This window comes from Rutidosis leptorrhynchoides, chromosome 3 (assembly GCF_046630445.1).
Source record: "Rutidosis leptorrhynchoides isolate AG116_Rl617_1_P2 chromosome 3, CSIRO_AGI_Rlap_v1, whole genome shotgun sequence".
NCBI classification, from domain to species: domain Eukaryota; kingdom Viridiplantae; phylum Streptophyta; class Magnoliopsida; order Asterales; family Asteraceae; genus Rutidosis; species Rutidosis leptorrhynchoides.
In genome coordinates this window covers 215119296-215145826 of record NC_092335.1, presented here as the reverse complement: position 1 = coordinate 215145826, position 26531 = coordinate 215119296, and positions in this window count along the sequence as shown.

Below are 26531 nucleotides of genomic sequence, written 5' to 3'. Positions count from 1 at the left end.
TTATTATTTTATTATTTGGTTAAGACCAGTTTGTGACAAGGGTCACAGAACAAGTTTGTTTATTTAATTTGGACTCCGTTAGGGTCGCCTAACGAGGTACGAAAGATTTCAGATAACTGATAAATACCCGTGTGTTGAGGGGTATGGGTTTTAACCCCAGTAAGTGTAAATGAGCTGCTCATTTATCTCATTTCCATCTTCTCTCTAAAAACACCCCGTACCTAACTTTCACCTCCTTGAAAATCCTAAATCATCCAATCTCTTTTTTGTGTTTAAATGAAGTTAGAAATCGATTCCCTGTATCATTGTAATTCTAACAAGGTAATGTTTGTAAGATTTCATGATCAAATCTGTGATTTAGTGGATTTTTAAAGTGAGTTTTTGTTAAAATGGGTTTTTGAGTCAAATTGGTCAATTTTGATGTTGTTTGTGTGAAATTGTTGTGGGTTTAGGTCCTAAAACGTTCTATAAACAAGATGTAGTTGGTTTTAAGGTCAAATTTGAGTCTAGGAACGAGATTTGGTGATTTTTGGGCAAAACCCGTCACTTTTGCAGCTGTTTCTGCTGAAGAACACCATCGGCCGATCGTCCAGGACGTTGACTCGATCGTCCAGGACGTTGACCCGATCGTCCAGGACGTTGACCCGATGGTCGACCTACTCCCGATCGTCTGAGACCTACTCCCGATGGTCGACCTACTCTCGATGGTCTGAGACCTTTACCCGATGGTCCGAGACGTTGACCCGTTGGTTAGAGACCTTGACCCTACGGTCTCCTGCGTTTTTGGAAAAATTGTTTTGGTCGTAACTTTCAAACCGTAACTCCGTTTTTGATGAACCAAATATCGTTAGAATCGTATTGACGAGTAGTTTTCAATGGTAAACTTTTAATAATCTGTATCAAACTGTTTTTGGGGTGGGAAAATAGGATTTAGCGTGTATGACCCATTTTGCACGCACTTATGCGATGATATTGATTGGGCTTATGTTGTAGACTTATAATATGATGATATAACATAGTTTATAGTATGATTTGACTATAATTTTGATTAGAGCCCTATACTAACTTGGTTTATATTGTTCTCATGAGATAAGAACAAGGAGGAAGCTCAGAGTTAGATAACTGAGCTGAAGCTGTTAATTGGTGAGTGGGTCTATCTTTAGATAGAGTTTAAGTAGCATGCCATGCTACTGTGATTTATTCTATTACTATGCTTTGATATAGTGATACTGTCATGCTTAGATAATGATTGCATGCTTACTGTGATTATGTGATATTATGTGCGCACTGTGTTTGACACCATCCGGGCCTGAGGAGGCTGGGGACTTCTAACCAGGCCTGAGGAGGTTAGAGTTCGTATGAGGTCAACCGAGCCTGAGGTGGTTGGGTCCAGGGATTACCGATTGTGGAGTATAGTTTTGAATGACGCACCCCTGCGTCCGGATGACTATGCTGTGAATCGTGTAGCAATGATTATTGGTAGACTCTAGCCCGATCAACTAGGAGTCGTGTGCTCGTACAAACCACTGATCCTCATATTGTCTTTAGTTGTATGATAGTTGGACATTCGCATATGTAGTGCTTATGCGATATCTGTTAGATAGATTCCATTCACTTAGCATTATGCTAATCCCCCACATTTCCACCTTTGCAGGTTTAGGTACTACTAGTTTGGATGGGTGCTTGTGATGAAGACATGTTTGACATGTGAACTCTGATGTGTACTTTGTATCACGTATTTTGTAATAAGTAACACCGTCGTGTAAACTTAATTTTAATTATGTGGATTATGTTTGTGATGTATTAAATGTTATGTTTTTAATATATAAGTCTTCCGCTGTTTAAAAAAAATGGCCGGTGTTACAAGTTGGTATCAGAGCATAGGTTTGGCAGCAAGTACATGCGTGTATATTGTTCCCAAACCTTGTGACTAGTCAAACATGTCAGTGGGATGGGGGTTATGTGAATGTAGGATATGTGTGTGTTAGTTGTGTTTGAACTAACCGTTATCCACTAAGCTTTTGTGTGAGTTGTTTTGTAGCACAGGAATGGCTGATAGAAACACAACTGGCCCATCTAACCCCAAAACGTACAAAGCAACTGATGGGGTTGTTGAGTCTGATGATGATCAGAATAGTTACATCCTTGAGTTAGAAAGCAAGCTAAAAGAGGCTGAAGATAAAATTAATGAGCTTGAATTTGCGAGGCATTCGGGAAATGATGATACACCACCGGGATTCCCAACTGCACAATCCCAGACAATTCCTAATATAAATCAGACGCAGTTTCAGTACACGATGCAGAATCAGTTTCCTCAACAATACAATGTACCGCCTCAGAATGCTTACCCTTATCAAAACCCCTATATGATGAATCAGTATCAATTGCCATTGTTTCCACAATAGTTCATTCCACCTCCGAAAAAGTGTTCTTACAAGAATTTTCGTGACTGCAAACCCTCAGAGTTTTCAGGAAGTACAGATCCGACAGAAACTCTTAACTGGTTGCGAGAAATGGAGCGAGTATTTGAAGCCTATCAGTGTGAACCTGAGTTACGAGTTACGTATGCTAGTAGAATGTTGAAAGGTCGGGCAATGGTTTGGTGGGATTCCTTGATATCAAGCATACCAAGGGAACAAATAAGTATGATTACATAGGAGCAATTTTATGGGAAGGTCTGTGAACAGTACTGTAACCCTTTTGATATGAATCGCATCAAAACTGAATTTCTAGAAATGAAGATGACGCCTCAAATGACGATTGATGAGGTAGTGGAGAAGTACATGGATAAGCTGAGGCTTGTGCAACAGTGGGTGCCGGATGAATCATCTCCGATTCAGCATTTTGTGAATGTGATTTTACCGGAATATAGAACCTTTGTGAGAACAGCTACAACATTATCTCAGGATATTGTGCTAGCCAAGATGGTGGAAAGTGATGTTAAGGCAGCTAGAAGTAGGATGTTTGGTAATGTGGTAAATCAGGGTGGACAAGCGTCTAGTCCGTCGGGATCTAAGTCCAAGAAGTCAGGCGGCTTTAGATCAAAGGGTAAAAGTGGTCAGAGTAGTTCTGGGTCTGGATCTGGTAGAGGGGATTGGTGCCGTAATTATAAATCTTTGCATAAAGGTTAGTGTTCGGAAGCAACTAGGCGGTGTATAAGATGCGGTGTTATTGGGCACGATCCGCAAGCTTGTTCATTCCCGAGTAGTGTGTGCTGGAATTTTCATCAACCAGGGCATCGTGCTGTAAGTTGTCCGTCAAAGAGTGTTAGTTCCGGGGCAGGGTCAGGTGTGCGTTCAGCATCAGTCGGAGGGTCTACTACCTCGAGTGGGAATAAGAGGAAGAACCCTCCATCAACAGAGGCCAGGGCTTTTCAAATGTCAGTTGAGACAGCTACTGCAACTGACGATGTGATCACCGGTATGTCCTTAATCAACTCAATACCTGCTAGAGTATTTTTTAATTCTGGTGTGAATAGGACATTTATGTCTTCAGATTTCTGTACTAAGCTAGGGTTACCTACTAATGTGTTGCCTGAGCCTGTTAGAGTAGAGGTAGCTGATGGTAAAACGGTTCCAGTCACAACGTATGTGTCTGGAGCTAGTATAGAAATTGATGGTAGGCCATTTGTTATGTCCTGTTTAGTGCTGCCTATCCCTAGTTTTGACGTAATGTTAGGAATGAACTGGATGAGCTTACATAAGGCCCACATTAAGTGTGATAAGAAGATTGTGACTTTTTGTTTGACCGATGGAACCCGTATTGTAGCCCGTGAGGAACGGGGTGGGTTCAGTTTTCCGCTGATTTCCATGATGAAGGCAAAGAAGTCACTTTCTAAGGGTTGTGAACCGTTTCTTGCATATGTAATTGATGCCAAGAAAGAGAAGAAAACAATCTCCGATATTCCAGTGGTTTCTGAATTCCCAGAGGTGTTTCCAGATGAGTTACCAGGTCTACCTCCAGTGAGGGAAGTGGAATATAAGATTGAGTTAATGCCGGGAACTACTCCAATTGTGAAAGCTCCATACCATTTAGCTCCATCTGAGATTCGCGAGATGATGTCTCAGATTCAAGAATTGTTAGATCGTGGGTTTATTCGACCGAGTTCGTCTCCGTGGGGTGCTCCTGTATTATTCGTGAAAAAGAAAGATGGTTCAATGCGTATGTGTATCGATTACCGTGAGTTGAACAAAAGAACGATGAAGAATAAATATCCTTTACCTTGAATTGACGATTTATTCGATCAGTTGCAGGGTGCTTCATACTTTTCAAAGATAGACTTAAGGTCAGGGTATCATCAGGTTCGGGTTGCAGAATCAGATATACTGAAAACCGCGTTTAGAATAAGGTATGGTCATTACGAGTTTTTGGTTATGCCGTTTGGGTTGACGAATGCGCCGGCGATTTTCATGGATTTAATAAATAGAGTGTGTCGTCCATTTTTAGACAAGTTTGTGATTGTGTTTATTGACGACATATTGGTGTATTCGAAAACAGAGGTTGAGCATGCTGAGCATTTGAGACAGGTTTTGAATCTTTTGAAACGAGAACATCTGTTTGCTAGGTTTTCAAAGTGTGAGTTCTGGTTATGAGAGGTTCAGTTTTTGGGTCATGTTATATGTGCTGACGGTATCAAAGTGGATCCTTCTAAAATAGAAGCGGTAATGAATTAGAATTCTCCGAAGAATCCTACTGAGATTAAGAGTTTTCTGGGATTGGCTGGTTATTATCGCAGATTTATCAAGGATTTCTCGAAAATAGCGGGTCCGTTGACTAAGTTGACTCAAAAAGACGTAGCCTTTCGATGGAATGATGAACAAGAAAAAGATTTTTAGATGTTGAAACAATTGTTGTATCAGGCACGAGTGTTAGCTTTACCAGAGGGTTCAGATGATTTTGTGGTATATTGTGATGCTTCATTTGCCGGATTGGGTTGTGTATTGATGTAGAGAGACAAAGTAATTGCTTACGCTTCGCGTCAGTTGAAAAATCATGAGAAGAATTACCCAGTGCATGATCTTGAAATGGCTGCAGTAGTGTTTTCTTTGAAATTGTGGAGACAGTATTTGTATGGAACCCATTGTGTTATATGTACAGATCACAAGATTTTGCAGTATATTTTCTCACAGAAAGAAATGAATATGCGTCAAAGACGGTGGCAAGAGTTGATTAAAGATTATGACTGTGAAATTAAATACCATCCGGGTAAAGCAAACGTCGTTGCAGATGCTTTAAGTCGTAAAAAGTATAGTGAGAATATTAAATTTATGCGTTTGTGTATAACTTCAGATTTAATTGATCAACTGAAAACTATTCAAGCCGCTGCTTTGGAAGAAGAACATGTTAAATCTGAACTTATGAATAAACGAAAATTTGACCTAGCCGATGACTCACGTGGACTTAAAACCTTTCATGACTTCGTTTGGGTGCCTATGCTCGGAGACTTGAGGGATTTAACCTTGACAGAAGCGCATAAATCCAGACTGACAGTCCATCCAGGCAGAAATAAAATGTATCATGATTTGAAATCTGTGTATTGGTGGCCGACTATGAAAACAGACATCGCTCGTTTTGTTGAAAAATGTCATATTTGTGTACAAGTGAAGGCAGAACCTCAAAAACCCTATGGTTCGCTTCGTCAGTTAGAAATTCCCGAGGGGAAATGGGAGCATATTACGATGGATTTTGTGACAAAAATACCAAGAACTCAGAAACGACACGATATGATTTGGGTAATAGTTGACCGTTTGACCAAAAGTGCTCACTTTTTAGCTACTCGTGAAACAGCATCATTAAGTGAACTCACCGAGTTGTATGTGAAAGAGATTGTTAGCCGACATGGTGTGCCGTTATCGATTGTATCAGACCGAGATTCTAGATTTGTGTCAAACTTCTGTAACAGTCTACAATAGAATTTGGGTACATGATAATGCTAAAAACGAACATATATTTCATAGCATTATTCCTCAAGAAAGACAAGCTTTTAGTTGCAATTGTTCTATTTACAAGTGTTATTCATTTAAATAATAAAAGGTGAAGACAAAAGACAGATTCGACGAATTGAAGACGCAAACGACCAAAAAGCTCAAAAGTACAAAATACAATCAAAGAGGTTCCAATTATTGATAAGAAACGTCTCGAAATTACAAGAGTACAAGATTCAAAACGCAAAGTACAAGATATTAAATTGTACGCAAGGACGTTCGAAAATCCGGAACCGGGACCAGAGTCAACTCTCAACGCTCGACGCAACAGACTAAAAATTACAAGTCAACTATGCACATAAATATAATATAATATTTAAATAATTCTTATAATTATTTATATATTATAATAAATAATAAAAACCGTCGGCAAGAAAGACTCCAAACTGGACTGAGCTGTAATTTCAATCTCCGAGACTCGCGGAGTTTGAAGGCCAAAAATGCCGCGAGTCGCAGAGCCCCAAGTTTTGAAAGTCCCTATAAAAGCAACCGAATTCTGAGCATTTTTCATCATCTTTTTCTTCTTCTCTCATAATACTACGTAAATATTTATATTTATATTTTAATTTTAATTTTAATTTTAATTTTAATTATAATTCTAATAATAAGGGTATGTTAGCGAATGTTGTAAGGGTGTAAGTCGAAATTCTGTCCGTGTAACGCTACGCTATTTTTAATCATTGTAAGTTATGTTCAACCTTTTTACATTAATGTCTCGTAGCTAAGTTATTATTATGCTTATTTAATCCGAAGTAATCATGATGTTGGGCTAATTACTAAAATTGGGTAATTGGGCTTTGTACCATAATTGGGGTTTGGACAAAAGAACGACACTTGTGGAAATTAGACTATGGGCTATTAATGGGTTTTATATTAACTAAACAATACCTTGTTAATTTAATATACAAACTTATAATTTGACGTATTTATATATAACCACATACGCTTGACTGGGTACGGTGGGCGGGATATCTATAAATACCAATAATTATTCATTTTACCGGACACGGAACTGGATTAATAGTTAATAGACTTGTTGAAACAGGGGTGAATTACATTCAAGGGTAATTGGTGTAATTGTTAACAAAGTAGTAAAACCTTGGTTTACACGCAGTCGATAACCTGGTGTATTCATTAAACAAAGTATTAAAACCTTGTTACAATTCGAATCCCCAATTAGTTGGAATATTTGACTTCGGGAATAAGAATAATTTGACGAAGGCTTTCGCTCTTTATATTTATGACTGGTGGACTATTATGGACAAATCCGTATGGACATATTAAATAATCCAGGACAAAGGACAATTAACCCATGGGCATAAAACTAAAATCAACACGTCAAACACCATGATTACGGAAGTTTAAATAAGCATAATTCTTTTATTTCATATTTAATTTCCTTTATTTTATATTTAATTGCACTTCTAATTATCGCATTTTTATTGTTATTGTATTTAATTGCACTTTTAATTATCGTACTTTTTAATTATCGCAAGTTTATTTTATCGCACTTTTATTATTCGCAATTTCATTATCGTTATTTACTTTACGCTTTAATTTAAGTCTTGTATTTATTTTTAATATTTTACATTTAGGTTTTAACTGCGACTAAAGTTTTAAAATCGACAAACCGATCATTAATCGGTAAAAAACCCCCTTTATAATAATAATATTATTTATATATATATATTTGTATTTTTATAAAAGTAAACTAATATAGCGTTGAGCTTTGTTTAAAAAAGATTCCCTGTGGAACGAACCGGACTTACTAAAAACTACACTACTGTACGATTAGGTACACTGCCTATAAGTGTTGTAGCAAGGTTTAAGTATATCCATTCTATAAATAAATAAATATCTTGTGTAAAATTGTATCGTATTTAATAGTATTTCCTGCTAAAATTAATAGCTATTTCGTATACCCCGCTGCAACTATCAGTACACGTGTAAATTTGAGTACAGTTTATCATCCTCAGACAGACGGTTAAAGTGAGAGAACAATACAGACTTTAGAGGATATGTTAAGGGCTTGTGTATTAGAATACGGTGGGTCGTGGGATTCACATCTGCCGTTGGTCGAATTCGCATATAATAATTCCTATCATTCGAGTATAGGGATGCCGCCCTATGAAATGTTGTACGGTCGTCGTTGCAGAACTCCGACTTGTTGGTTAGAAGCTAGGGAGAAACAGTTTGCAGGTCCCGAAATTGTTCAAATAACAGCCGAAAAAGTTGCAATTGCGCGAGAAAAGTTGAAAGCCGCTAGAGACAGGCAGAAAATGTATGCTGATCCGCGTAGGCGTCCGGTAACCTTTAGTGTGGGTGAACGAGTATACCTGAAAGTTTCTCCGTGGAAAGGGGTTATCAGATTCGGTAAGCATGGTAAGTTAGCACCGAGATTTATTGGTCCGTTTTCGATCAGTGAAGTGTTGAATGATCAGACTGTGGTGTTAGATCTTCCACCAGAGTTAGCCGGTATTCATAATACATTCTATGTATGTTATCTTCGTAAGTGTAAAGTCGACAATGAAACACAACTTCTTCCTTTAGAAGATTTAAAGGTCGATTTGAATAAGAAATTAGTGGAAGAGCCGGTCCGCGTAGTTGACCAAAAAGTGACTAAGCTGAGAAAGAAACAGATTCCAATGGTGTTGATTGAGTGGAAGCATAGTTTGGGGTCGAATCTTACGTGGGAAACCGAAGAGTTGATGAGAAACGTTACCCTCGTTTGTTTGACCAAGATCAGATTCCGAGGACAGAATCTCCTTAAGGGGGGTGAATTTGTAACAGACAGAAACCTGGGCTAGATGTAAGATGACATTTTTAGCCTTAGGCATATATGTGTGGTTATATATGTTTTTATTTTAATTTAATTTTTATTGTTATTTTATTATTTGGTTAAGACCAGTTTGTGACAAGGGTCACAGAACAGGTTTGTTTATTTAATTTGGACTCCGTTAGAGCCACCTAACGAGGTACAAAAGATTTCAGATAACTGATAAATACCCGTGTGTTGAGGGGTATGGGTTTTAACCCAAATAAGTGTAAATGAGCTGCTCATTTATCTCATTTCCATCTTCTCTCTAAAAACACCCCGTACCTAACTTTCACCTCCTTGAAAACCCTAAATCATCCTATCTCGTTTTTGTGTTTAAATCAAGTTAGAAATCAATTCCTTGTGTCATTGTGATTCTAACAAGGTAAGGTTTGTAAGATTTCATGATCAAATCTGTGATTTAATGGGTTTTTAAAGTGAGTTTTTGTTAAAATGGGTTTTTGAGTCATATTAGTCAATTTTGATGTTGTTTGTGTGAAATTGTTGTGGGTTTAGGTCATAAAACGTTCTATAAATAAGATGTAGTTGGTTTTAAGGTCAAATTTGAGTCTAGGAACGAGATTTGGTGATTTTTGGGTAAAACCCGTCACTTTTGCAGCTGTTTTTGCTGAAGAACACCATCGGACGATCGTCCAGGATGTTGACCCGATCGTCTAGGACGTTGACCCGATCGTCCAGGACGTTGACCCGATAGTCGACCTACTCCCCGATGGTCGACCTACTCCCGATCGTCTGAGACCTACTCCCGATGGTCGACCGTACTCCCCGATAGTCGACCTACTCCCGATGGTCTAAGACGTTGACCCGATGGTCTGAGACGTTGACCCGATGGTCAGAGACCTTGAACCTACGGTCTCGTGCGTTTTTGGAAAAATTGTTTTGGTCGTAACTTTCAAACCGTAACTCCGTTTTTGATGAACTAAATATCATTAGAATCGTATTGATGAGTAGTTTTAAATGGTAAGCTTTTAAGAAGCTGTATCAAACTATTTTTGGGGCGGAAAAATAGGATTTAGTGTGTATGACTCGTTTTGCACGCACTTATGCGATGATATTGATTGGGCTTATGTTGTAGACTTATAATATGATGATATAACATAGTTTATAGTATGATTTGACTATAATTTTGATTAGATCCCTATACTAACTTGTTTTATATTGTTCTCAGGAGATAAGAACAAGGAGAAAGCTCAGAGTTAGATAACTGAGCTGAAGCTGGTAATTGATGAGTGGGTCTATATTCGGATAGAGTTTAAGTAACATGCCATGCTACTGTGATTTATTCTATTACCATGCTTTGATATAGTGATACTGCCATGCTTAGATAATGATTGCATGCTTACTGTGATTATGTGATATTATGTGCGCACTGTGTTTGACACCAGCCGGGCTTGAGGAGGCTGGGGACTTCTAACTGGGACTAAGGAGGTTAGAGTTCGTATGAGGTCAATCGGGCCTGAGGAGGTTGTGTCCAGGGATTACCGTTTGTGGAGTATAGTTTTGAATGACGAACCCCCTGCGTCCGGATGACTATGCTGTGAATCGTGTAGCAAGGACTATCGGTAGACTCTAGCCCGATCAACTAGGAGTCGTATGCTCGTACAAGCCGTCGATCCTCATATTGTCTTTAGTTGTATGATAGTTGGACGTTCGCATGTGTGGTGCTTATGCGATATCTGTTAGATAGATTCCATTCACTTAGCGTTATGCTAATCCCCCACATTTCCACCCTTGCAGGTTTAGGTACTGCTAGTTTGGACGGGTGCTTGTGATGAAGACATGTTTGACATGTGAACTCTGATGTGTACTTTGTATCACGTATTTTGTAATAAGTAACATCGTCGTGTAAACTTAATTTTAATTATGTGGATTATGTTTGTGATGTATTAAATGTTAAGTTTTTAATATATAAGTCTTTCGCTGTTTAAAAAAAAATGGTCGGTGTTACATATATATTTGTATAAATATAGTTGTTAAAAATATAGTACGTTATCACTAGCTCCCAGTGGAACGAACCAGGCTTACTAAAAAATACACTACTCTACGATTAGGTACACTGCCTATAGTGTTGTAGCAAGGTTTAGGTATATCCCATAAATAAATAAATAAAACTTGTGTAATTTCATCGTATTTCGTAATAAACAATAATAGTATTTCGTATACACCGCTGCACACATCACTTGCCATAAGGGAAAAAGGCCTGCCAGCAAACAGGCATAAAAATGGCTTGCCTGGGTAAACGACCATGGCAAACGGCCTGCCAAGTGGCAAGCCGTTTTTCAGCCATTTAATTACAATTTTGCCACCAAACACTTCCTATAAATGGGGGCTTCTGTGATGACCCGGAAATTTCCGACCAAATTTTAAACTTAATCTTATTTGATTTCGACACGATAAGCAAAGTTGGTTATGATGAGTCTCAAAAATTTTGAACTGTTGTCATACATTCAATTAACCATTGACTATTCCCGACGATTCACGAACATTTGTGTGTAAATAAATATATATATATATATATATATATATAAATATAAATATAATTGCATATATTAATTTAAATTAATATGATACCATTTAATCAATGGAATTAAATATGTAGAGTAAAATGCAAAATAATTAAGATGATATTTAAAATAAATATATATAGATATATATATGAATTATGTATACAAGTAATCCGATATGTATGTCATAATATATAATATATATAAATATTAAATATCAAAATATGTTATTATATAATATAAGTATTACATAATTAATATAGGTAATATAATTATATTAAACTTAACTACAAGTTAAAATACAACCATTATATTACTTTCATTATTAATATTAATACCAGTATTATTAATTAAATATATTAAATATATAGTATATATAAATGAGATTTGATAAGCATAATTTGTTATAGCAAAAACATTAGTACTACTCTCATTACCATTATCAATAATGATATTAACAATATTATTTATATTAGTAATATTACTATTACTATTAATATTATTATAATGAATAAGATTATTATTACCATTTAAATTATTATTATCTTTATTGGTAATTAACATTGCTGTTAGTATTAATGTTATTATATTATTATTTATCATTTATCATTATTTTATTAGTGATATTATTAATAATATTATTATTAGTATTATTAATATTAATACTATTAATATAATTATATTAGTTAAATATCAAAAATAAGAAATTTCATATATACGTATACGGATATATACAACCAAATTATGTAACTACAGATACATATGTATAAATACATGTAAGTATATAAAAATATTGATATATATATACATAAACACATATATAAATGTATATATTTATATAAATAAGATATATATATATATATATATATATATATATATATATATATATATATATATATATATATATATATATATATATAAATGGGAGAATTACGTATTCTGTTTCACATCTTTTTCCAAAGCTGTAGGTGATTGATTCTTGTCTCTAAAGATTGTTACAAGAACGAATTCCACACAGATATATCCAAAATTCTGTAGCCATCAAATTCTCTTTTATTTTTTATTATTTTCTTAGTACCTGATGGAATATTTGGGTGTCAACGTTTCTTAGCTATACAACAAACGATAATGGAGTCAATTAAGTTGAAATATTACCACTTAACCTCTGTATATCTTCAGTTAACATAATTCGAAAGAAAAGAGAGAAATTCAATTTCAATTTTGAAGAAAATAAGCCGACTGCCCTGTTCGTACTTAAATTTTTGAAAAACTAGAATTCAAGTTTAAGTTTAAAATCTGTAAATGCTGGGTGGTTAGGAATTCTTTAGGTAAACTATCTCTAAAGTTTCAACTTCCAATTCCTTTTAACGAATCCTAATTTACGAGTCAAAGTTCAAAACTCAAAAGTCAAACGATATGTTCATCACAAAATTAGAATTCGTTTTAGTGTCTTGAGTCAAATTGAAAATTCAGATAGTTTATAAAGAACATTTGAAATCTTTTTATGTTTTAATCTTTGACTAAAAACGTCCGGAATTTCAAATTTGATTTTGAGTCATGGGTGTTCATCACGAATGGTTACAGCAGGTTTTTAGTTTAATTTTTTTTTAAACAAAACTGTAATCATTAAAGGTCGTTTTTAAATTCATTAGCAAGTCTCGAAACAAGATTAAATTACCGTTTGGATTCGTTCTTTGGTTGTTCGATTATGAGGAAGAAGAAATAAGAGAAACAAGGTTAAAAGGGTTAAAATATATTTGGTCTGTGATTTAATCAGATAATTAGAATAGCTTAGTTGGCTTGGGGTGGTGATGGGTATGCAAGGGATTCGGGTTCGAGTCTGGTAGCTGCCTTTTTTTTTTGTTGAGAAAGCGTTATGAGGTAGTTTATTATCTTTGTTGTTATTATTATTATTATTATTATTATTATTATTATTATTATTATTATTATTATTATTATTATTATTATTATTATTATTATTATTATTATTATTATTAAGTAGTAGTTATTATTTATCATTATTATTATTATGATTATGATTAAGAATATTGCTATTATAATTATTATTATTAAAATCTTAGTAATTATACTTATTACTAATATTGTTATTATTATCAAATCCAAGTATTATTTATTATTATTGTTATTATTATTATTCTTATATAAGTATTATTATTATTAGTATTAGGACTAGTAATATATGTATTATTAAATATCGTTATTTTTATTATTATTATTACTACAATTATTATTATTATTATTATTATTATTATTATTATTATTATTATTATTATTATTATTATTATTATTATTATTATTATTATTATTATTATTATTATGATAAAATGATAATAACCCTATTAGGAATTGATTAAGTACAAATGTAATATTATGAACGAGTGTAGTGACCCGTCCTAATCCATCTGGACGAAGTCTTCAACAGTTGATAGTCCACAGTTAGCAATTCAATATATATATAATATTCAAATTAATTAATACGTATCGTGACCCGTGTACATGTCTCAGACTTGATCACAACTCAAAGTATATATATTATTGTAGAATCAACCTCAACCCTGTATAGCGAACTCTAGCATTACAGCATATAGAGTGTCTATGGTTATTCCAAATAATATATATACATGCGTCGATATGATATGTCAAAACTTTGTATACGTGTCCCGATATTTAAAGTGCGTAAAATAAATAACAGAAAGTAAATGATGATAAATAAAATTACGAGAATGTAAATTGCGAGAATGTAAATTGCGAGAATTAAATTGCGATAAATAAAATATAACCAGTTAACTAGGAACAGTTAGCTAGGAACAGTTAGCGTGGATTCTTAACAAAATTCTTCTCATAGTTAAATTGTTTGTTTCTAACAAATTTTATTTGTCCAATATTTTCTTCTTTATGCCACTTGTTGGATTCTGAGAAGTCAAAATCCAAATATGAAATTTGAATGAAAATGGTTATTCTGTGGTGAACGGATTCGTATGGCTGTGGATGTAAGTAGGATAGTAAATGACTGTTGAATCAGATTCGTAGAATGTACAATGTAACTTATTAATGTGAAATCTAAATATTCCTCGGGTATTACCTACCCGTTAAAATATTTTCACAATTAACACTTTTTACGAAAGATATTTTAATTACAATCTTTATGAAAACATATATACATACATATTTTCTTCAGATGTAATCATGGATTCATTGAGTTAATATGATATTAAACTCATTTGATTTACCGTTAGAACAAGAATATATAATCTCTAAAACATTAAAGATTACATAATCGCCATGTCGAACGAAGGTAATTGATGTAGAACGATTCGTAGAACGATGACTATACTCGAGGTACAGAATGAGATGTTGAGGCATGGATTGTTGAAACTTGGGTTGTTGGTGGTACTGGTGCTGTTACTGATGGTACTGTTGGTGCCGGTGTTGTTGCTGAAGCTGGTGCATTTTACACTATATTCTCCAAATTGATTACTCGAGCACGAAGTTCGTTAATTTCTTCTATTATTCCTGGATGATTGTCGGTCGGAACGAGCGGATGAATAAGGTTTAGAATTTTAGATAGAAGATAATCGTGACGAGCTATCCTGGAGATGAGATTAAAAATGGTGTTTCAAACTGGTTCGTCTGTAAGTGCTTCAGGCTCTTCGCCAAGATTGCAGGTTGGTGGGTGGAAAGGATCGCCTTCTTCTTGTCTCCATTGATTAAGTTGACTACGAACCCATCCCCATTTCATCCAAAATAGGTGATGGCTAAGTGGTTGATCCATTCCGGTTACGCTGCTTTCGGAGCTCGAGTGGGAATCTATGGCGAAATAGCTGTCGAAATCCGAGGAACTTGAGCTAGTTGCGAGTTCCATCTTGTACGGCCGGATAGAGGGTTTTCGGTATGAAATGATTTTTGGATATCGGATGATATTCTAATTACGTAGAATATATATATATATATATATATATATATATATATATATATATATATATATATATATATATATATATATATATATATATATATATATATATATATATATATATATATATAATATAGAAGATCCCGCAGATCACGGAGGAACTTTCGGAAACTGTCAGGCAAAGTTTACAATAACAGATACGCTAGGATATAAATTTATCTATATACTATCTATGCAATAAGTGCAGGAAGTCGTGTCTAGACTTAGGAATGATAAGCAGAAAATTTTCCACTAGGAATGATAAGCAATACTTATAATATACAGCTAAGGTCGAAGTCCAGACTCACTAATGCATCCTAGCAACTACCTGTTAGACACACTAATGCAAGACCTGGTTCGCTATGACCACCGCTCTGATACCACCTGTAGTGACCCGTCCTAATCCATCTGGGCGAAGTCTTCAACAGTTGGTCCCATTGCGAGTGTACATATATTTATAAACGGAAATCTTGTGGTCTATCAAAATGATGAATTTTATTGTTTTATGATAAACTTATGAACTCACCAACCTTTTGGTTGACACTTGAAAGCATGTTTATTCTCAGGTATGAAAGAAATCTTCCGCTGTGCATTTGCTCATACTACATGGAGTCGTTCATGGCATATAGAAGTCAGAACCTCGCAATGGGACCAACTGTTGAAGACTTCGTCCCGATGGATTAGGACGGGTCACTACAACGAGATTGTGATAATATAAGATTATAAGCATTATAAATTCGTTACAAATAAAAATTAAGACTACGTGTCATGTTATAAAAGATTATAATATGTTTTAGATTTAGAACATGAATATTGTTATGATATAAAAATAATTATGGTTATGAACTTTTTAAACAAAATATTACAATTATTAACATTATTACTATTATTATGATTAATATGGTATTATGAGTATCATTTTAGCGAAGAAATAAATATACTTATTACACATACATTAATTATATTAATATTTTATATAACTATATATCACACATATTACCATATTTTTTTACGTACAATAAACTACTAATTTTTAAAATAATACTAATCATATATAAATACATATATACACAAAAATATATTTAATATACATAACTTAATTATATTAACATCTTTATATACAAAAGGAATACATTTAACTAAATAATGAAATATATATAAGTTATTAATATAAAAATTATGTCACTAATAATAATATATATATTTATTCGATTACAATTATATATTAATGAATACACAAATGATATAGGTTCGTGAATTCGAGGCCAACCCTGCATTGTTCAGTATCGCCGTATGAATATTTTTACTACAAAATATTGTAGAGTGAGTTCATTTGATTCCCTTTTACTCTTTATATTTTTGGGACTGAGAATACATGCGCTGTTTTTACAACTGCTTTATTAAATGCTTTTGGAAATATATTTTGAACTGCGAATACATGAAATATTTTTATAAATGTTTGACGAGATAGACACGAGTACTTAAAAACATTCTACGATTGAGTTACGAGTACACCAGATATCACCCCTTTTAGTCTGGTAATCTGAGAATTAGGGAACAGACACCATAATTGACGTGAATCCTAAAGATAGATCTATGGGCACTAACAAGCCCCAGTCAGAGGATTTGAACTGCTTTAGTACTTTGAAATAGGTATACAACCGTCAGCTTTAAAATATATGATCTGTTTGTGAGGTGCACACAACCATCATATTTAAAAGAGTGGCATGTTTGTATGCTTTTGCATGACCGTGCGGAATGCCGGTATGCGGGGGATATTCTATATGCATCTTGTTAAGGTCGATTACCAGGTGTTTATATATCATATGAATGATTTTTCAGCAGTGAGCAGACCTGCACAGATTTTTTTCAAAATATGAGTATCTTGTGGTCTATTATACTATCTGAAATGATTATTTATGATAAACTAATGAACTCACCAACCTTTTGGTTGACACTTTAAAGCATGTTTATTCTCAGGTATTAAAGAAATCTTTCGCTGTGCATTTGCTCATATTAGAGATATTACTTGGAGTCATTCATGACATATTTCAAAATACGTTGCATTCGAGTCGTCGAGTTCATCAAGATTATTACTAAGTCAATTATAGTTGGATATATTATGAAATGGTATGCATGCCGTCAACTTTCAATGTAATTAAAGTTTGTCTTTTAAAAACAAATGCAATGTTTGTAAAATGTATCATATAGAGGTCAAGTACCTCGCAATGTAACCAAATGTAATGTATTCGTCCAGATGGATTAGGACGGGTCATGAAAGTTTCATCCCACCATTTCAAACACACCAATTCTTCACTTCTCTCTCAAATATCTCTCTATAGTCGCTCTCTAGTGATCTATAGGAGATTAGTTCTCTCTCTACTTTCTCTCTCTAGATTCTAGAAAGAGAAAAAGTACAAAGATTAGGAAATGTAATTATCTCTCTATTGTCGCTCTCTAGTGATCAATAGGAGATTAGTATGTAGTTAGTAGTAGAAGCTATCAAGCATTGTAATGCTATAGATATTATGAAAAAATACAAGTGTTATTCTGTCGACATTATTCGGTAACATCTATCCTTTCTTTTATTAATTTATTATAATATTCTTGTTCGATGTTTGTGATTTATTAATATTAGAAATGTTTGTTGCCATGATGTGTGAGTAATTGCTTGATTGTTTGCCATGATTTAATAATGTTAGTTAGGGATGATTATCGTTTCGTACTCGCTTTCTGTCTATGATATTAAACCTCGTTATTATCGTCCTTCCACCAATAAACGTGATTAAACCTTTTATAAAGTCGACTATTATAAAGGTAATTAATTATCTGTGTTTATGCATTGGTCAAGGTATGAACCCATCGGAAATACTATAAAGTACATGGGGAATTACCGTAGGACCAGATCAAGACATTGGTCAAGAATATAAGATTCAAGGAAATATTGTTAAAATAGTAGAGTACAGTGTTTATGTACTATAGGACCACTTGAGCATGGTCAAGGTTAGAAGCTATGGAACCACTATAAGTCTAGTACATGGTGGATAACTAAGGGATTTATTGGGTAGATTTAAGTAAGGGCTGGTTTAAATCATAAATGGGAACTTAATGCATTAAAATACAAACTAAGCTTATAAATCTTTAAGGATGACTGAGAAGTATCAGAGGTTCTAATTTGTCTACAAACCTTTAGATTTTACCAAACCATTGACAGAAAGGGATTCGAAACACAATCATAACCACTCACTTGGGTGATAGACTAAGGTGTTAAGAAAGGTTGGATATTCTATATATATGACTATGCTACTTTATTCGTGCGCCCAAGGTATGCATTGCATCCAAGGTGGGCCACTTATATCCTTAAACCGGATAAAGAACTAAGTTGAGAATAGTCCATCCGATCAGAATCTTCAAAGCCTAGTTCCTTGTGACATGCTAATCGGGAAATCGCTTAGTAGGGAATCTAGTGTTCACACTAAGGTATATCTATCCAATGAGTATCTTGCAATCATCCCGACACTACGTTAACTTAAATCATGGTGAACCACGTCTTCTCTGTCCTTAGCTGTTGCATGCTAGCTAGCTTATTTTAATTATATTTCTTTAATATTTTAAATACAATTATAAATCAAATCAACCCAACTATTGCCTTTACACAATTTGATATTCCGGATAAAAGTGGTGTATAGAATAAACCTGTTGGACTTGGTTGTTGGATTTTCCGAACAGTCGCCAATTTATTGGGACCAAAAGGATCCTGCCTCTCCATACAAGGTGTACCTGGCCACTAGTCTTGGATACTGAATTGTGTACAAACCCATCTTAATCACTAAATTATCTGAATAAGCTCCGTTTCAAATTCGACCGCTCAAGGAACGATCCTAGGTCATATTTACCCTTGTTAACCCATAGGAAGGAATAATAGATTTAGGCCCAACATATATAAATTAAACAATCAACTTCTTCTGTTGATATCCTGAATTGACGTTTTGCGACCTAACGACACAGCATAAATAAACCGTCCGATTCGGGTATATCAGAACTCTGCAGTTAAGCGTGCTCAGGCGAGAGCACTACCAGGATGGGTGACCTCCTGGGAAAGTGCTCGTCGTGTTTGGTTGCCAAGAAAAATCCGTGCGCCTACTGGCAAAGCGGATAATATCATGCTACGGGGAACGTGTTACCTGGGATGTTAAACCTAGGCTCCGTACAAATTGGCTCCTTCTGAAATACGTGAAATAATGTCTCAGATTCAAGAATTGTTAGAACGCGGGTTTATTCATCTGAGTTCTTCACCATGGAGTACATCAGTGTTATTTGTGAAAAAGAAAGACGAAACTCTCCGAATGTGCACTAATTATCGCGAGTTGAACAAAAGAACGGTGAAGAATAAATATCCACTTCCTAGGATAGAGGATTTATTCGATCAGCTTCAAGGAGCTTTGTTCTTTTCGAAAATTGATTTACGTTCGGTATATAATCAAGTTCGTGTTGCTGAATTTGATATCCCTAAGATTGCGTTTCTTACCCGATATGGTCACTATGAGTTTTTGGCTTTATGTCAGTTGGGCTGATAAACGTTCCAGCAATCTTCACGGAACTCATGAATCATGTGTATGTGTGTGTGTGTAAACAATTATTGGATAAACTTATGATTATGTTTATTGATGACATCTTGATTTATTCGAATCCTGAATCTGAACATGCAGTGCATTTGCGGCAAGTGTAAGAAATTTTGGAACGTGAGAAACTGTATGCCAAATTTTCCAAGTGTGAGTTTTGGTTACGTGAACTTCAATTTTTGGGTCATATTATCTGTCAAGAATGTATTAAAGTGGATCAATCTAAAATTGAAGCATTTATGAATTGGAATTCACCAAAGAATCTGAGAGAGATTAATAGTTTATAGGGATCGGACGATTACTACGGGCAATTTTTTTAAAGATTTCTCGAAAATTGGGAGTCCTTTGACGAATTTGACCAGGAAAGATGCAACTTTTCGGTGGAGTGAAGAATAGGAATATGTGTTCCAAACCTTGAAACAACTGTTATGTCGACCACCAGTGTTAGCCTTATTCGAAGGTTCAGATGATTTTATAGTGTATTGTGATGCTTCATTAGCTGGTCTAGGTTGTGTACTGATGCAAAGAGAGCGAGTGATTGCGTATGCTTCTCAACAATAAAAACCAAACAAAATGAATTATCCAACACATGATTTTGAAAGGGTTGCGATGGTTTTTGCCTTGAAATTGTAGAGATATAACTTATATGCTACACATTGTGTTATTTGTACATATCATAAAAGTCTTCAGTATATATTTTCGCAGAAAGAAATGAATATGCGTCAAAGAATGTGGCAAGAATTATTCAAAGATTACAATTGTGAAATCCGATATCATCCTAGTAAAGCGAATGCCGTTGCTATGCACTGAGTCGTAAAAGATCTGTTGATAATGTGAAATACATGTGAATTAAGTTTGTGTCCGATCAAGTGAATTGTTTAAAGATAACCCAACTAGAAGCCTTTAGGGGTGAACAACTGAAATATGAGTTAATGGTGAAACGTAAATTGGATTTAATTGATGATTCTCGAGGATTGAAGACTTATCGTGATCGAGTTTGGGTGCCATTTCTTAGAGGATTGGGGGATTTTAGCCTGACCAAAGCGCACAAGTCGAGATTAATTGTTCATTTCGGTAGTACAAAGATCTATCATGACATGGCAGTGTTATATTGGTGGCCTACAATGAACAACAACATTGCACATTTCGTGAAAAAGTGTTATATATGCACTCAAGTGAAAGAGGAACATCAGAAACCATATGAGTCTTTACCTCAATTAGAGATTTCGTAGTGGAAGTAGGAACATATAACGATGGATTTTGTGACAAACTTACCCCGAAACCAGAAGGAAAATGACATGATTTGGGTGATAGATGATCATTTGAGGAAATGTGCACATTTCTTAGCCACCAGTGAAACAACTTTGTTGATTAAGTTAGCTCAGTTATACCTAAAAGAAATAGTGTTGCGACATGGGATACCATTGTCAATTGTGTCAGATATAGACTAAAGATTCCTTTCTAACTTTTGGAAGAGTATAGGTACTCGTTTTAACCTTAGTATAGCTTATCATCCTTAGACCGATGATCATAGTGAAAGAACTTTTAAAACTTTGGAGGATAATTTTAAGAGCTCGTGTGTTAGGTTACGGTGGATCATGGGATTCGCATATACTATTGATCGAGTTTGCCTACAATAATTGGTATCATTCAAGTATTATCATGTTGTCCTACGAGATGTTATATGGTAGACGGTGTATGACTCTGACTTGTTGGTTAGAATCCATGGAGAAACAGTTTGCAGGTCCTGAGATTGTGCAACAAAGTGCAAATAAAGTTGCAATAGCTCGTGAAATGTTAAAAAGCCAACAGAGATAGATAAAAGATGTACACAGATCCTCGTCGACGACCAGTGACATTTGCAAAAGGTGAGCGAGTGTATTTGAAATTTTCACCATTGAAAGGTGTAATTCATTTTGGCAAGCGAGGAAAGTAAGCACCGGAGTATATTGGTCCATTCAATATCAAATAAGTGTTAAATGATCAAACTGTGGTCTTGGATCTTCCATTGGAATTGGCGGGTATTCATAATACGTTTAACGTGTGCTATCTCTGCAGAAGTAAAGTGGATAGTAAGAAATTAGTGGAGGATCCTATCAGAATATTAGACATGAAGATTACCAAGTTGCATAAGAAACTGATTCCTATGGTTCTTGTAGAGTGGAAACATAATTTGGGTGCAAACATGACGTGGGTGACCGAGGAGTTAATGGAATTTAGATACCCTCAACTGTTTAACCGTGACAAGATTCTGTGGACGGAATCTTCTTAAGAGGGTAGATTTGTAAAAACCTCGAATCAATGACTATTTTACCTTTCGTGTTATTATAAGTGATTTTATAAGTATGTATTTATAATTAATCATGTGATTAGTTGGATTCGTTTTGTGGCAAGGGTCACATGACACTTTTGTTTGTGTGAATAGAGCTTCGTTAGGATGCCTAATGAGGTATGTTGTGTTTTAGATAACTGTTAAATACCCGTGTGATATGAGGAGTGGAGTTTCATCACTATGAAGAAACCTCAAGTGATATATATACTCCCTTCATGACTTCACTTTCCAATTTTGGAAAAACTGATACCCTAAACACTCTCTGCTTCTCTAATCCTTAAAACATCAAAGTGTTATTTCAAGCTTTCGATTTTGTGAATCAAATCCTAGTATTTTTTTAGAATCAAAACAAGGTACGCATCTCCGATTTTGATGAATTCAAATGGGTTTTCGATAAGTTTTGTCAAGCTAGAGTTTAAGGCTTGATTCTTGATTATTTGTGTTTGTTGACTCCATTTGTCGACTATAATAGTTTATATGCGTGGTATGTGACATTCTTGTGCGTAGAAATCGACCAAAACAAGCAAAAATTGTGATTTGGGTGTTAAAACCCGAAAATTCTAGGTTATTGCTGCTCCTGCAGTTTCGTACGGATAACCTGTCATCCGTGCAAACGAGACCTCAATCTTGCGGATGAGTGAACTTTATCGTGTGAATGACCATTGATACTCTAATATCTGTTTTGTGGGTTATCTGCACGAATGGCACCTCACTTGCATAAGTAAGATGTTGGGTCGTGCGACCCAATTGGTAGTTCGTATAAATGTGTTACTGTGATCCCCTCGTGTGAACAAGAAGTGGCTCGTGCAAACTTGAAACGCATTTAAACCCAATTTTTTGTTGATTGACTTTAACCTGACCTAGTTTCTTAGACATTATTCTAATCAACCTGTTTAATTAGGTTGAAATATCGGTTGTACGTTATGTGTTACTGTCGAGTTTGAGTATTTATTGTAGAGCTTTCAAGGTGAGTTGTAGTCGTTTTTTCACTTTACATTTTTCGGATAAGAATACATACATTTTTATTTTATGCAATAGACACAAGTGAATATTTACTTTATTCAACACTGAGTTTGAATAGAAGATCTCTTATATTTAGTAAATAGTAACTTCATGTTTTTGAACTGGTGGGCGCGAATAGGTATATATGGATCCATAGGGCTTGACATCTCCGTCCGGGCTAGTCGCGCTGGCATTTAACGGGCGTATATTATTCTAGTTTGGTACACATTGGTTATGTGTATTTTAATACATGGGTACTTATTATTTACGTTAAGTTTAGTTACCGGGTACTCAATTTTGTGGAAACTTTAGAAGAAACTTTTGATGAATTTTTTTTAATGAACTTGTTAAAGAAGCTTTCTAGCATGGATATCTTGTGGTCTATCTTTAATACTATTGCAATATTAAACCCATAACTCATCAACATTCATGTTGACTTTTTAGTATGTTTATTCTCAGGTTTGTAAAAAATCTTCCGCTGTTTATCTGCTACTTGTTCAAGGTGCTACATTGAGTCCTATGTGCCATGTTTGCCAAACAACATTTGCATTCGCATTATTTATTACTTTGTGTTGGTTTTTGAACAACATTTGCTTTCTAGTCAACCTGCTACTTATGGAAGTTTCTATTTTGGAAACTTGTTATTTCTGGAAACCTGCTATTCTTAGCAATTTACTACTTTTAGAAATTGATTATTCTTAGTAATTTTCCACGTTTGGAAAACTTTTTTTTAATAATGAATGCAAATTTTTTTTAAAATTATCATATGTAGAGCATAACCTCGCTCTGGGACCGTCAGTTATTGTACCACGTCAATAGCGATTTTGGCGGATCATGACACTAATGGTTGGACTCTAGAACCCTAATATTATTAATCCTCATACTTTTAAACATCATAAAGAAGGTTTAACACTAATCTCTTAGCCCTTGTGATACCAGACTCAATTTATATAAGATCTATGAGTTCTTGTGCTACCAGGTGAGTGAGACTATCCTTGTGGATATGATTATATAGTGACAAGTGTAGTGACCAGTGCCATGTTTATGATTATCGTGTAGTGTATCATGTAACTGTGTAAGTGATTATATGTGACTATGTGCACCCGGTGATACCATCATGGTGTTGTCTTGAAGGAAGAGGTCAACCATTCCTTCATAGTCTTGTCTTGACGGTAGTGGGTTAGGCCCAAGTGTTACTGATAATGCTAAAAATGAACATATATTTCATAGCATTATCCCTCAAGAAAGACAAGCTTTTAGTTGCAATTGTTCTATTTACAAGTAATATTCGTTTAAATAATAAAAGGAGAAGATAAAAGACAGATTCGACGATTTGAAGACGCAAATGACCAAAAAGCTAAATAGTACAAAGTACAATCAAAGTGGTTCAAATTATTGATGAGAAACGTCTAAAAGTTACAAGAGTACGAGCCGCAAAACGCAAAATACAAGATATTAAATTGTACGCAAGGACGTTCGAAAATCTGGAACCGGGACCAGAGTCAACTTTCAACGCGCGACGCAACGGACCTAAAATTACGAGTCAACTATGCACAATAATATAATATAATATATATATAATTATATAAAATTATATATATTATATTATATATTATTAAAATCTCAGCAGCCCACGTTTTCGAATGTTATGTGTCCAGTAAAAGGCGGCCATGCGATCGCATGGCCTGGAGGAACAAACTCCATGCGATCGCATGGATTACTGTTGCAGCTGAGGTCCTATAAAGTTCGCGTGTTTTGGCCGAATTTTTTACATAATAATTCAATCTCTCTCTCTCACGATATATATATATATATATATATATATATATATATATATATATATATATATATATATATATATATATATATATATATATATATAATTTTAATTTTAATTTAAGTTTAATAATAATAAGGGTATGTTAGCGAATGTTATAAGTGTGAAAGTCGAAATTCTGTCCATGTAAAGCTACGCTATTATTAATCATTGTAAGTTATGTTCAACCTTTTTAAATTAATGTCTCGTAGCTAAGTTATTATTATGCTTATTTAAGCCGAAATAATCGTGATGTTGGGCTAAATATTAAAGACGGGGTAATTGGGCTTTGGACCATAATTGGGGTTTGGATAAAAGAATGACACTTGTGAAAATTAGACTATGGGCTATTAATGGGCTTTATATTAACTAAATGATACCTCGTTAATTTAATATATAGACTTATAATTTGATATATTTATATATAACCACATACGCTTGACTGGGTACGGTGGGCGGGATATCTATAAATACCAATAATTGTTCATTTTACCGGACACGGGAATGGATTAATAATCAACAGACTCATTGAAACAGGGGTGAATTACATACAAGGGTAATTGGTGTAATTGTTAACAAAGTAGTAAAACCTTGGATTACACGCAGTCGATAACCTGGTGTATTCATTAAACAAAGTATTAAGACCTTGTTACAGTTCGAATCCCCAATTAGTTGGAATATTTGACTTCGGGTGTAAGGATAATTTGACGAAGACTCTCGCACTTTATATTTATGACTGATGGACTATTATGGACAAAACCGTATGGACATATCGAATAATCCATGACAAAGGACAATTAACCCATGGTAATAAATTAAAATAAAATCAACACGTCAAACATCATGATTATGGAAGTTTAAATAAGCATAATTCTTTTATTTCATATTTTATCGCACTTTTATTTACTGTCATTTTATTTATTGCACTTTTAATTATCGTACTTTTTAATTATCGTAATTTTATTTATCGCACTTTAATTATTGTCATTTACTTTACACTTTAAATTAAGTTATATTTATTTTTAATATTTTACATTAGGTTTTAACTGCGACTTAAGAGATAAAATCGACAAACCGGTCATTAAACGGTAAAAATCCCCTTTTATAATAATAATAATACTACTTATATTTATATATATATTTATACAAATATAGTTTTTAAAAAAATATAGCGTTAAACTTGGCTAGTTCCCTGTGGACGAACCGAACTTACTAAAAACTACACTACTGTACGATTAGGTACACTGCCTATAAGTGTTGTAGCAAGGTTTAGGTATTTCTACTCTATAAATAAATAAATAACTTGTGTAAAATTGTATTGTATTTAATAGTATTTCGCAACAAAAATATAACTATTACGTACCCCTTCGCTTTAACATCAAGTATTTTTGGTGCCGCTGCCGGGGACCTAAACGCCGAAAGCGCAATGCTATATATATATATATATATATAAAAGATTTTT